Source organism: Tasmannia lanceolata, unplaced genomic scaffold, assembly GCF_043159265.1.
Source record: "Tasmannia lanceolata isolate RefF3 unplaced genomic scaffold, GAP_Taslan_0.1 ptg000003l, whole genome shotgun sequence".
Lineage (NCBI taxonomy): Eukaryota > Viridiplantae > Streptophyta > Magnoliopsida > Canellales > Winteraceae > Tasmannia > Tasmannia lanceolata.
In genome coordinates, this window is record NW_027518680.1 from 53904051 (window position 1) to 53917489 (window position 13439).

Here is a 13439-nt window from a genome sequence, read left to right on the forward strand (position 1 = left end):
AATAATTTTCTTTGGAAGGTAATCTGGCATTGAACCTCTCACCTCAAAGTTAATGAACAAAGCCGCGACCAATTGAGCTATAAGCCTATAAATAATACCAATAATTCTGTGTGACAATCACGACCACCTAATTCTAATAAACAAATGGTAGGAATTGTCTGTTCTGCGAGACTTTGATTGTCTATAGCCCACCATACCGACAATTGTGATCAAGATTCTCTCTCTCTCACACACACACACATACATTGGTGTGGGTTTCTCTGCAATTCTCACAGGGCTTCCAAATAACATGAGTCTTAGAATGTTTGGGCTATCATTTCTCTTCATTATTACCTTTTTCTCATTCTTCTTCTTAGTGATAGAATCTGGAAATGAAACCGATCGACTCGCTTTGCTCGCCTTCAAGAATCAAATAATCGATGATCCTAATGGTGCCCTGACCTCATGGAACCATACTCTCCATTTCTGCCAATGGCAGGGAGTCACATGCAGTCACCGCCATCATCAAAGGGTCACCATTTTGAACCTTGCCGATCAAGGCTTGGTGGGCCCAACTTCTCCCTACCTATCAAACCTCTCATTCCTCAACGAAATCAACCTCGGCAACAATAAATTCTACGGCCAAATCCCCACAGATATGAGTCACCTATTCCGATTGCGATATCTCAATCTCAGCTACAATTCTTATCAGGGAATAATTCCAGTCAATCTAACAGTCCATTGCTCAAAACTGGAATACATGGATTTAAATTACAATGGACTTGTTGGGGGAGTTCCCGACAAGTTCCACCCATTCTCGAAGATTCTCGAAGATTGAGAATCTCGTGACCTTAACCGAATTGGGCATGGAGGAGAATTCTTTAACAGGTACTATTCCTGTTGGAATTGGGAAGCTTAACAAAATGATAATACTAGGCTTATTCCAAAATGATTTTTTTGGCAAAATTCCACCTTCCATTGGAAATATAAGTCAATTGTTGGGACTCTATTTACATGGAAACAACTTACAAGGAGGCATTCCGTCAAGTCTTGGACAGTGCGGACATATGGAGGAATTATACCTTTCCTTTCCTTGAGTCTCTAAATCTCTCTTTTAATGATCTTGAGGGTGAAGTGCCAAAAGAAGGGATCTTCAAAAATGCAAGTGCAATTTCAGTCCAGGGAAACAACAAACTTTGTGGTGGCATAGTAGAACTACAGTTGCCAGCATGCTCTGTACAAGTTTACAAGAAACATGGAAGGTCCCACTCTCTAAGAGTAATACTTTCCATAATGAGTCCGATTTTATGCTTAATTTTATTCTCATGTTTCTTTACTACTTTTTATTGGATAAGAAAGTTGAGAAAGGAATCGAGAAAGGAACCTGCCACTATATCTTCCTTGGAGGATCAATGTTTAAAGGTTTCTTATGCTGAGCTTCTGAGAGCAACTAATGGGTTCTCTTTGGACAATTTGATTGGTGTGGGAAGTTATGGTTCTGTCTATAAAGGAAATTTGGACCAAAAACAAACAGCCATTGCAGTGAAGGTTCTCAACCTTCAACAACAAGGAGCTTATGAGAGCTATGACGCTGAATGTGAAGCCCTGAGAAACATACGACATCGAAATCTCGTTAGGATCTTAACTTCTTGCTCAAGTATTGATTTCCAAGGCAATGATTTCAAAGTGTTAGTTTTTGAGTACATGCCTAATGGGAACCTGGAGAAGTGGTTGCATCAAAGAGTAGATGGGCAGCACCCATTGCAGAACTTGACCCTTGTTCAAAGGCTAAACATAGCCATTGATGTAGCTTCTGCATTGGATTATCTTCATCACCATGGCCAAACACCAATTGTTCATCGCGATTTAAAGCCAAGCAACATTCTTCTTGACGATGACATGAATGCCCATTTGTGTGATTTTGGCTTGGCAAAGTTCCTTTTCAAAGCAAATGATAGTCGCTCAGAAAATCAAACCAACTCGATGGGGATAAAAGGATCTATAGGATATATTGCTCCAGGTAAACAACTACATTATTATTTTTATTATTTAGTTATCTCTCATCTAATAACCAAATTTTTAATAGCATGGATTCATGATGAAGTTTAAATTTGCATTATGCCATGTTTCTTTCTCACAAGATCAAAATTTAAATTATTGTACTAATGTTTAAATGACAGAGCATGGGATAGGTGGAAAGGCATCTACACATGGAGATGTGTACAGTTATGGGATCCATTTGTTGGAAATATTTACAGGAAAGAGACCTACGGATAAGATATTTACAGATGGTCTAAGTCTTTGCCAATTTGCTATGATGGCTTTGCCTGATCGAGTGATGGAGATTGCAGATCGACAACTACTTGCAAAAGTTGAAACTACCACCAACAACAACAACGAAATTAGTAGCATGAGAAATAGAATATATGATTGCTTGTTGTCGGTATTTAGAATCGGTGCATCTTGTAGTACAGAATCACCACGAGAACGAATGGAGATGGGAGATGTTGTAATAGAATTGCATGCAATTAAAGACACATATCTTGGGATCGGGGTCTATTGAGGTATGTGAAACAGGGCGTAGTCTTATACTAAGTATCATTTTATCTCAATATTTATTATGGTATTAGCTCTATGTGAAGTGAGAAGTGCATGTTTGCTCAAGAACTCAAGATGTTCCTCGGTCTCAAAGTTGGCGGGGAAGTTATTTGCATGGAAATTGAGAAAGTTCGTGCCATACAAGAAGGAAGAACTAAAAAAAAAAAAAAAAATCTCATTTTCTATGAGATACACAATTGTCGTGATGAGGGTACATGTGGCCACGTCAATTTGATTTGCATAATCATTAATTTATCTCTGGGTTGCTTCTAGTTGTGTTGTGTGTTGTCTTTTTCCTCTTCAAAAAATTATTTCAAAATAGAGGAACAGAAATCGGGTGAGTGGCTTAGAATGTTGGATACCAAGATGGGACAGATAGATATAAATTTCTCTAATATAATTGGTAAGAAATCATGATGTAATTGTATACTAGTGGGACACCCGAGCGATGTGCACGGGGAGTGACAAAGGAAAACCCCAATGTATATGAAATGCAAACAAACAGAAACCCAATTCAGAGCCAAAAAAAATTTAAAAAGAAAAAATCATATATTCCCTGACATTAGATAAGAAAGAACAATTTAAATTACCATGTTAGATTAATACCGGTATGTTTTACATCAATATGATCCATGGGTTGCATTTTCATGGATTATGTACATTTAGTTTAAGACAAAAATTACACAGAAAAACTAGAAATACATGCCAATCAATTTCAAACTGGATCTTCAAAAGTGAAAACACAATTGAAGACTTTGGACTCTTGGTGTTCGGAATATAATGTGTAGAAGGTAGGAGGATACCTGCAAATCAATTCCAAACTGGATTTTCAGAGCCATGTATTTGGAAAAATATGCACTGTTTTTTTAAATCTTTCTAAAGAAACAAACTTGCTTGGACATGTTCTACTCGGAAGAACCTGCATATAATCAACAAAGAAAGACAACAGTACAGATGTAAACAAATTCGAATAAAAAGACCTGCAATTCCTTATATCCATGACAAATAAATGAGTAAATTGTCAAACACTACATGAAAGTGGGAAAAAGGAAATCAAAGCAGACATCCATTTCAATCAAATGGATAATCCTATGGAAATGAATTTTTGGGCAAAACCTATTTACATTGTGGCCCATCAAATGGACGTTGGAACTTCATTTTTGGGTGTAAGACGTAAAGTTTTTTTATCTTTTTAAAAAAAATAATAAAGATAATGGACTATACAGGTTTACAACATATAAAATGTCTTTTCTTTATATACACATGAAGCTCCAACGATCGGAAAAAATACCAAAATAAAGAAGATGGGAAACAAAAATTAATAACGGAAAGGTCAATCAACAGACGGGGTACAGAGCATCCGCACTTTTGGCAAACAAAAATCTCAACTGACCCAATGATGAAAAACACAAGGAATGGAACAAATATATGTAAAGAAACAATGATACGTCAAAACCCATTTAAAAATATAAAGAAAAACAGAGAGACCAGTAGAGAGGGGGAAGAGAAAAAAGAGAGAAAGATGGGATGATGGGATGTTGGCAAACAAAAGTCTCAACTGAACCAATGATGATAAATGTCATGAAGGCACCATTTAATCGCACTTTTCACACCCTTTCTCATTTTTTCGCAACTCCATTTCAACCCAAAGAAAAGAAACAAACATAAATCAGAAAACCCATAATCAAAAGCTAATTCAACGGTTGGAATCACAATGAGCATCCCATCCAACAACCGCACAAAAAGAACAAACAGAAAAGAAATCCAAGAAGGAGCCATAAAAGACAGGACATTATAGTGTTATAAAGCTAACTCATGTGAGCCATAAAGCAAAATCTAAACAAACTTCATAACCAAATAAAGGACCAGCCACCATATCCCCATGCAGTCTAGAGGAAGGGAAGAGAATCATACTGGGACCACACATCAAACAAAAGAGGAATCTCGAGCATCATGAAATGTGACGGTATTTACAGGTGGCTTTTGGAAAAGCATCTGGTAAAAACTAAGGAGACTGATGAAATGGCATTGGAAAATATTTTCAGCTCACTTGGGAATAGATTATGGACCTCCATAGTTTTTTGCAAAAGGAGGCACAATATACATTTTGCTAATGGGTCAAACTCACCTTATTTTGCATGTTTTAACCAGCAGTGAAAAGCTATTCTAATGATTGAACACTGGATCAATACGAAGAAAATGATATAGAATGAAGATACCGAATCTCATAGCCATACTAAATATTCAATGAGAGAGACAGAGAGAGCATAAAAACCAAGGCACTAAAACGGAAGAGCAAAACAGGTTATAAACCCAGTAGAGGTTTCAACAAAAATATCATTTTCATGCCGATACAACCTCAGCTTGAAAAGTTCCTCATTAAGACCTAAGTAACACAATAAAAAAGTTCATTTAAGATAAAGAAAACCAAAAATTCCTACCAGGCAACTGTTGTTCAGAAGTTAGAACACAAAGTGTTCAAAACTATAACAATTCCCAATTTTTAGTACAGTAAGAATACACATACCATGTTCTCGAACACCATGTGCCAAACTGTCTACTCTTGCTGAATTTCTGCATCTAGTAAATGACCGAATCAATTCTATATGCAGTTCAAGTGTCAAGATTGATCCATGATTAATTAACTCTATCTGTAGTTCAATGACCGAATCAAATCAAGAAGATATTAAGATATTTATTATTGGACTAATTACCTTGTGGGGAAAAGTGCCATGATCTTCACACAAACAACTCTATTTTTGAAATGAGGATGCGATCAGTTTGCATATAACTATTCTCTAACATAACTATCACAGCCATTAATCTGGAAAAGAAAAACCGTAGCGAAATCTAGTGGAAAAGCTGTTAAAAAAACTAAACAAAAACTCAAGGAAAACTATACACTATGAATTTCTGCAACTAAATTAGCTGCTGTTGGATCAAATATCAAGGGTGGTACCTCTGCCGTATTGTTGTAAAGCCTTACACCATATAAGAACTCCATAAAATCACTAATAAAAGTGAGAAGAAGAAGGAAAAAACGAAGAGAAAGAAAGGATGAGAATACAGAGTAGAAAATCAGCAGTAATTCTGGTCGAGTGAAAATAAAATGAAAATAAGATAGTTTTGGTCGTGGTTCACCCGGTAGATCTAGATCAGGGTCCAACTTACATCTAGAGATTATGGCTATTGATTTGGTGGAATTATATGGCAGAATTTCCTGTTGTCAATGGTTAAAGAGAGTATTCTGCTCTTTCCATGTAAAGATTTTCCCCAAGTTTTGGTAGATATTCTTTAGCTTGCAGCTTTGGGAATGATTGTCATCAGTTGTCGCATTGTGAGTCCAAAACTGATTCTTGGACTCACAATCGGTTCTTAAATTCTGAAACAAACAGGGCATTGGTGAATCAATGTCAAGAACTGAACATATTAATAGCAAATCAAACTCAACTAATTGGGTTCACAGACCACCCTGAAAATCATGAACTGTGAATTGAACCTTGATGGAACCAAACAACAAACCTGGAAACTATGGCCTAAACAAATTCTTATCAAATAATGAAAAAATAAAGTAAAACTAAGTAGCGAAATATAGAACATGGCATAAACTAACTATTTCATGTTTGCATTGGATATATAGGATACAATCATTCTAAAAAATTATAATATTACAATAAATGTGCAGTGATACGAAGTACTCAAGTTAGAGATATTAACATATCCAATCAGAGTAGCTAGAGTATATTATAAAGCAGAAAGTTGACCCGATCAAGTAGCAGAAGAGAAAAATAATAATAACAAATCAAACTTTGTTCTCTGAACTAACCTCTGATCTTAATGGTCATCAAATGATTCCCATACCTGAAACCCTAATCTGAATTCCAGCGCTAGACTAAGATTCCACCATAACCGTATTGGAAAAGCAATACGCCAAAGCTTGACTTTGCCAGTGAACATGAAAATCAATGAATATGGAGAAGCCAAGATCTACAGCAAACGAACGTTATAATCACCTAAAAAGTAATTTGAAAGAAGAAGCAATGAAGCTTTTAGGAAAAGAAGGGAAATTATCTATGAGCAAGTACCATTCAAAAAAAATATACATGAGCAAGTATTTATAAAACGTACTTTTGAAGCCGGTCGAGAGTGAGAAACCAATGGTTTGTCCGATAAGGGAGTTGTGGGGCTAGAATCCGAGGGCAACCCTGCTCAGAAATAAAGGGAAGAAGTAAATAAATTGGTAAAAATTGTGTCTAAAATGTAATGTGAAAGGAGCTGCAAAAAAAAAAAATGTAATGTTAAATTCGGTGATGCAGCCACTATTCGGATTATACACAGAGTAAGACTTTATATTATCATTTGAGAAAACCTGTTGGCATAGAACAACGCCTGGTTAAACTCAAACAAAAGGTAGGAAAATTAGAAAGAGACAAAAGAAAATATCTATAAACTTTACACCCATTTTTTCCACTTAAAATTGGCATAAAATTTGTTTTAAGCCCATTTTACATCGAAAGAAACAAAGCATCAGTGGAAATCTGGTTGCAATATTTGAACAAATTACGGTTGATACTGTTAGTATTGGACAGTCATTCATTTGAAATATGATTGCAGAATGCATTAAAAAATATGTTTGGGAAAATGCTTAATTAATACAAACATTATGAGAGACAATCCAATCACTACAGGCTACTCTACTCTATGCTGCTAAGAGACAGAATATAATGAAATGCACTTATTTTTTAGAGTAATAAACTTCTAATGTCCAGCCAGGAAAAAAAAAAGATCCATTATTAACCCACCTGTAGGTTATCCGATTTATGCAAAATCAGTGTTGATGCAAGTTACATTGACCATTCTGAATCTCTAGCCAGAGCAAGCTAAGAAACATATGTGATTTCCCTGTAAAAAAATATATATATGATATGAAAAGCATGAATTTGGAACCAAATGAGAATGACATATATACATGAGAAAACATTTCCTACACACTTGTGTAGGTAAGTTACCTACACACTAGCTTAAAATACCGTGGGGGCCCACATTGTTTGGGTGATCCAAACCATTCATTTGAATGGTCCTCACAGAGATAGGGTGTCCACAAAAAATCAGATCCATAGGATCATCCCAACCATTCAAACTATGGAGGCAAAAAATGGACTAATTTGTGAAGGTTTATACACGTCCATTTTACCTCCACAAATCATAGGGTTGGGATGATCCTATGGATCTGATTTTTTGTGGACACCCTATCTCTGTGAGGACCATTCAAATGAATGGTTTGGATCACCCAAACAATGTGGGCCACCACTGTATTTTAAGCTAGTGTGTAGGTAACTTAGTAGGAAATGTTTTCCATATATATATATATATATATATATATATATATATATATATATATATATATATATATATATAGGGATTTGCTAAGCTCCATCGCAAAAGGCTTTTTGTGGCTGGTCTGTCTCAATTCAGACCAGCCACCTAGTAAATGGAGACAACAGCTTTTGTCTCCATTCACGAGGTGGCTGGTCTGAATTGCGACGGACCACGAAAAGCCTTTTGTGATGGACGCTAGCAATTCCCATATATATATATATATATATATATATATATATATATATATCATGTATTTTGTCCATGTCCAGTGAGTAAGAAAAAAAGTCAGGAAATACCCAAATTATATCAATCAGTATAAAAAATTTGAACGAAATCACCATGGATTTTGTTCATGTCCAGTGAGTAAGAAAAAACTCAGGAAAGACCCCCAAATTATCTCAATCCGTATAAAAAATTTGAACGAAATCAGAGACTGTATAACTCATATAAACGATAACCACATCATCAGAAGCATCTGCTGCAACAATCAAATCATGCACCTAATCGGGGAATTCCTGAACAGTAGCCAAGTCCAAAGAACCCCAAACTCTGCAAATGGATAGAGTAAAACAGATTTGGGAAAAGGATGTAAAGAATAGATTAAAACAAACAATCATAGGGAAAAAAGAGCAAACACCATCCACCATAAGCAAAGCAATCGGGAGTGGAAAGGAAGACCAGAGAGAGAGAGAGAGATGGTGGTTTAGTAACGAAAAGATGAAATAGGAAAAGGCTGTATGGAATCCATAAACAGCCTATATTAAAGGAACGATGGAATGGTAAGGGACTCTGCGTTAGGAAGGGAAGCTAATATGGTAATCCAGGAATAGGATATCTACTATCTACTATCTACTATCTACTGTAATAAGCCGGGATGAAAAGAGAGAGTTTTTTCGATTTTTTTGAAAAATCCGTGAGAATTACACCTCACATATTTTGACAAAATGCCCCCATTCAACTCATATAATTGCAATCCTAACCCCCCTCCTTTATGCTTTTAACAAAGGCACCCATTAGATCATATAATTTCAATCCTACGCCTCATTTATGCTTTTAACAAAGGCACCCATTAGAGCCGTATGATTTCGATCTTACCCCGTCCTCTATGGTTTGTTAATTAAAAAACTATAGGGTGATCTTGACCATCCGATTTAAGATAAGAGGAATTATGGAAACATCTATAGATTGGAGGGCTAGGATCGGCCTATGGAAATGATTTTTGGGGCACAACCTATTTATGTTGTGTTCCATCACATGGACGGTTTGGAATTTACACCTCAGCTGAAACAGATAAATGCCTCATATGCCCTCAAATTCCCACACCTCTAAGTTTTAAATTCCTCCTGTGCTCTCAAATCCCACGCGTCCCCAAACGTCAGTGATATTTTACCTAGATATTTTACTATCTAATAAGTCTCTCTCTAACCCATCAACAAAATTCTCTCTCTGGCTTGCTCTGTCTCTGGCTCGAGTAAGCTTTTCTCTCCGTCAGCCGGCGAAGCTCGAGAAGGTCCTCTCTCTGTAAAGTTCCATCTCTTCCCTTTTTCTTTTGTTCTTTGTAGGCATTTTTAGGGTTTCTTTATCCCAGTTTTTTTCTTGCTGTTCGTGATAGGTATTTGTTCTTTCTAGGCATTTTTTATAGGTATTTTTAGGGTTTGTTGGTCTTCCACTTGCCTGTTTTTTGGGCGTTTCTGTTTCTATCTCTTCACTTTTTCTTTTCTTCTTTGTAGCCATTTTTTTGGGTTTCTTTATCCCTATGTTTCTCTTTTGTTCTTGATAGGTACTTTTAGGGTTCTCTCATTTTCTCAGTTTTTTTCCTTGTCCAGTAGAAACCCACCCTTTCTAAGAGGCTAAATATGTCTGCAAATTTTAGGGCTTTTATTGCTTTTGGGTTTCCGGTGATTTTTACCTTCATTGAGGTAACAATTTTCCCAATCTTGAAATCTGCTTCCTAAAATAAGATGGACGTGCTATGTTACAGTGATGCATGTCATTGTCAGAACTGAATCCATGGGTTCAATTCAATCAATTCTTATCAAATACTCAACTCCTTTTTCGGTTCTCTTATCATTTTTTTATCATATTGTCTCCAAGGGTCATCTTCATTTTCTTTTTTATACAAAACCCCTGTTTTCTATATTGTCTATATTTCTTTATTGGTTGCATTGTGATAGATGTGTGGCATCTAAAAACGGAGAGGAATGTATCCAGCCTTTTCTCTCAACCAAATATCTACGGATTTTGTTCTTCTTCTACTACTTTTACCTTTCCAGAAATTAATTTACAAATTATTTATTTTATTTGTTTGGTTAAATTTAGCCTATGTTAGGGATTGTTGGAGAACTAATTTAATTGGGCTGCAATTGTGAATTAGTAGCTTGGAAGTCTCATCACATGACCTTCTATGTTTCTCTGAGATGTTACTCATCACTCTTACAACTGATAATCTAAATCAGCCATAAACATATGATTCATTATTTCATTACTGTATTGTAGAAAAAAAATTAGATACAATAAGAACTAAATTAACTATTATATTATGTAAGGAAATGAAAAATGTCTTCAATGTTCCTTGCTTTGTTTTTCTCTCATTTAAAAAATATTAATTTGGGTCTATTAATTTAACAGATATGTGTATTTGGATCTTTTTCGATTCTTACTCACTCTTTTTTTTTAATGACTGACATTTCTATTATGTAACTCCATATATTCCTAATTTCTTCTCTCTACCCCTCATAAACCACTCTCATTTTCATTCTTGCTCTTCATTTGTAGCGATGTTTATATGGGTTTTTATTCTGCAGGTGCGAAATTTAGGTCATTTCGTATCCACAAGAGGGGAAAACAAGTAATGATTATGCTCTTGATTTTTTCTTCAAACTGATACTTTTAGGTCTTTATTTAAAAGTACCTATCATGATTTTTTCTTCAAATTTATGTTGATGCTTTTTCTTCTTTGATGTAGTTTTTTCTTTCTTTATTGGTTCTTTCCCCTTTATTTTCGCAGTAGAAATTGTTGATTAATGGAATTTGTCTCTCCAAACTGAAGAATTTTAGCTCTTTTAAAATTCCCAGAAAATATATAATTATTCCTCTATTTAGGGTTGCTGGACATGAAGTAAGTTTGTAATTTTATCTCATCTTTTTTGTATTCTTTTGCCTACGTTTTTTGCATTTCCGAGGGAATTTTTTTGGGGTCTTTTTATTCTTTTCACAATGTATATGTTATAAGCTTTTTGAGAAGGTGGGGTTCATTCGTTATTGCTGGAACTAGATTCAATTACACGATTAGGGTTTTTTCCACTTTCTCTTATTCAGGTGCTTTGTTACAGTGGAGGTAGTATCTACAATATTTCGATATACAGATTTCGCTATTGATATTGTTTGTTCACAAACATTAAGATGTTCATGATACTGAGCATTAGGTTCATCGTTACTGTGGAAGTAGTCTCTTCTATTCATTCTTCTGTGGGAGTTATTATTTATGCTTTCTTTGTTACAGCTCTGATTTTGGTTCTGTTTGGGAAGTTTTTTGGTGAAACTCACATATTAAATTTTAGTACTTAGAAGTCCCTTGGTTAAACACCATTGAATTCTCAACATATGTTTCAGATGACCATCATCTATAAGCCTGACTGAATCCATCATCTATAAGTTTTTCACATTCCTTTTTCGAAGTTTCCCTATCAGATGACCATCATCTATGAGCCTGACTGAATCCATATTACGTTAGGCAACAAAGTACCCCATCATATATAAGCCACAGATGATAGAGAATTAGCATCTCAATTTCTTTTCCTTTGGTTATAGCATCCCTTAATCTTATGAATGATTTGTCCAGAGATTTGAGGTGCCCTTTTTAGTAGATATATTCTACTCTGTTATCCAGCTTAGTCCCAAGATCTTATCCATTTCTTTTTATTATTATTATTTTTTTCAATGTCAATATCCTCAATCAATACCAAAATTTCCAATGCTTCCCTTTAGGAACCTTATTCTCCAATTAAAAATTGAATGATTAGGCAATAAAACATTCGTAGTAATGGAAACGGCATGATTTATGCAGTATGTAAATGTCATTGATATCATCATTTCCTTTTCTTTTCTTTTTTTTTGAAATTGATCTTCATTTTTTTTAAAATTAATCATCAGTTCCTTATTTCAACAAGAAAATTGTTTAATAATGTCTGGGTGCCATTATCAAAACAGAGGAGTGTTGGTATCATTTTCTGATAATGTCAAAAGGAGCTTCACTTAGTTACTCTAACCCACGTTCTCCTTTTTTTTAGGTAAAAAAAACATATGCTTGACGAGCACAAAATCTTAAGATATTATGGATGGAGTCATCAAACCTAGGCGATAATGGTCCTATTTGTTTTGGCTTTTGAGAATTGATTTCAGTCCAACTCCTAGATGGTATATATTCTGTTTTATTTACTAAATCGCCAAATGAGTAATCAATCTGATTAATTTTTCTGTTTAGATATTTTTCATTTTGAATCTTATTAGTGACTTCTATTTAGTACAAGGAATGCAATTTATAAGGTTGGATAATGTAGATCAATTCATAAATTTATTGTAGTGGACGCATTTTCTGGACTATAGTGTTTCCTTTGGATTTTATGCAATCCTGTCTAAGAATATCTTCTTCATAGAGTAAGCTGACATTTTTTTTAATGGTTAGAGTAAGCTGACATTGTGTTTGCCTATTATGCTTGGCCTTCCTGTATATGATCACCACCAAAATCTTATTTTGTTTTGATCACTTGGCATGTTCAATGAGGTTGGTTTCTTTTTCCTTTTCCTTTTCCTATTACTTTTTTTTTCAATTCTTTGGCTGCCACCATACTGTTACGATTACGAAAGGAATCTACAATTTCATTGTCTATAGAACTGCATGTGCCTGTTAACTTCCCACCCCACCTACAAATTAGAAGTACAGTCGGTGTTATTTAATCATTTATACTTCAACACTAACTACAAAACATGTATAAACTTGCACAAAATTCACATGCAAATCGAGTTTGTCCAAAACATATGTACAGAGTTCAGATATGCTAGATTCGTTCACGTATTTTTATTAATATAAAGTTATATTTTACTCCTTTTCCTATCTTAGAAATTCTTCTCTACCTATTATTTTAGGACTGTTGTAGTGCACTTCAGTTATGTTCTCATGCTTGATCTAAATACAATGGCAAGTAGCTTATGTACATGTGCATTTGTTATTTTTGAATGCGACCTCTTGCCAATCTGTAGTTATTTATCCTCCATAATAAATTACCATACACTTATTTATGTCTGGGGAATTTAACAGGGTAGAACTCGCCCCTAAAAACTAGCTGTTAAGGGGAGTGTGCTCATTCCCTTATAACCCACATGCTTATTTAGCTTTCCATGTTTATGTTTCTTTCTGGCTTTAAAAAAGTTTGTTATTGTTGTTCTCCTACCCACTTTCTCAAAAAAAATTTCCGAATGGTAAT

General features: G+C 34.9%; 1 long non-coding RNA gene and 1 pseudogene across 1 annotated transcript; both read left to right on the forward strand.

Moving 5' to 3' along the window:
- Positions 1-993: 993 nt before the first annotated feature.
- LOC143869917 (putative LRR receptor-like serine/threonine-protein kinase At3g47570 pseudogene) lies at positions 994-2542 on the forward strand (annotated as a pseudogene).
- Positions 2543-9802: 7260 nt separating this feature from the next.
- Positions 9803-12433, forward strand: LOC143863312 (uncharacterized). Its single transcript, XR_013240865.1, has 2 exons — positions 9803-9875; positions 12246-12433. It is a non-coding gene; the product is annotated as an uncharacterized LOC143863312 (long non-coding RNA).
- Positions 12434-13439: the final 1006 nt, after the last annotated feature.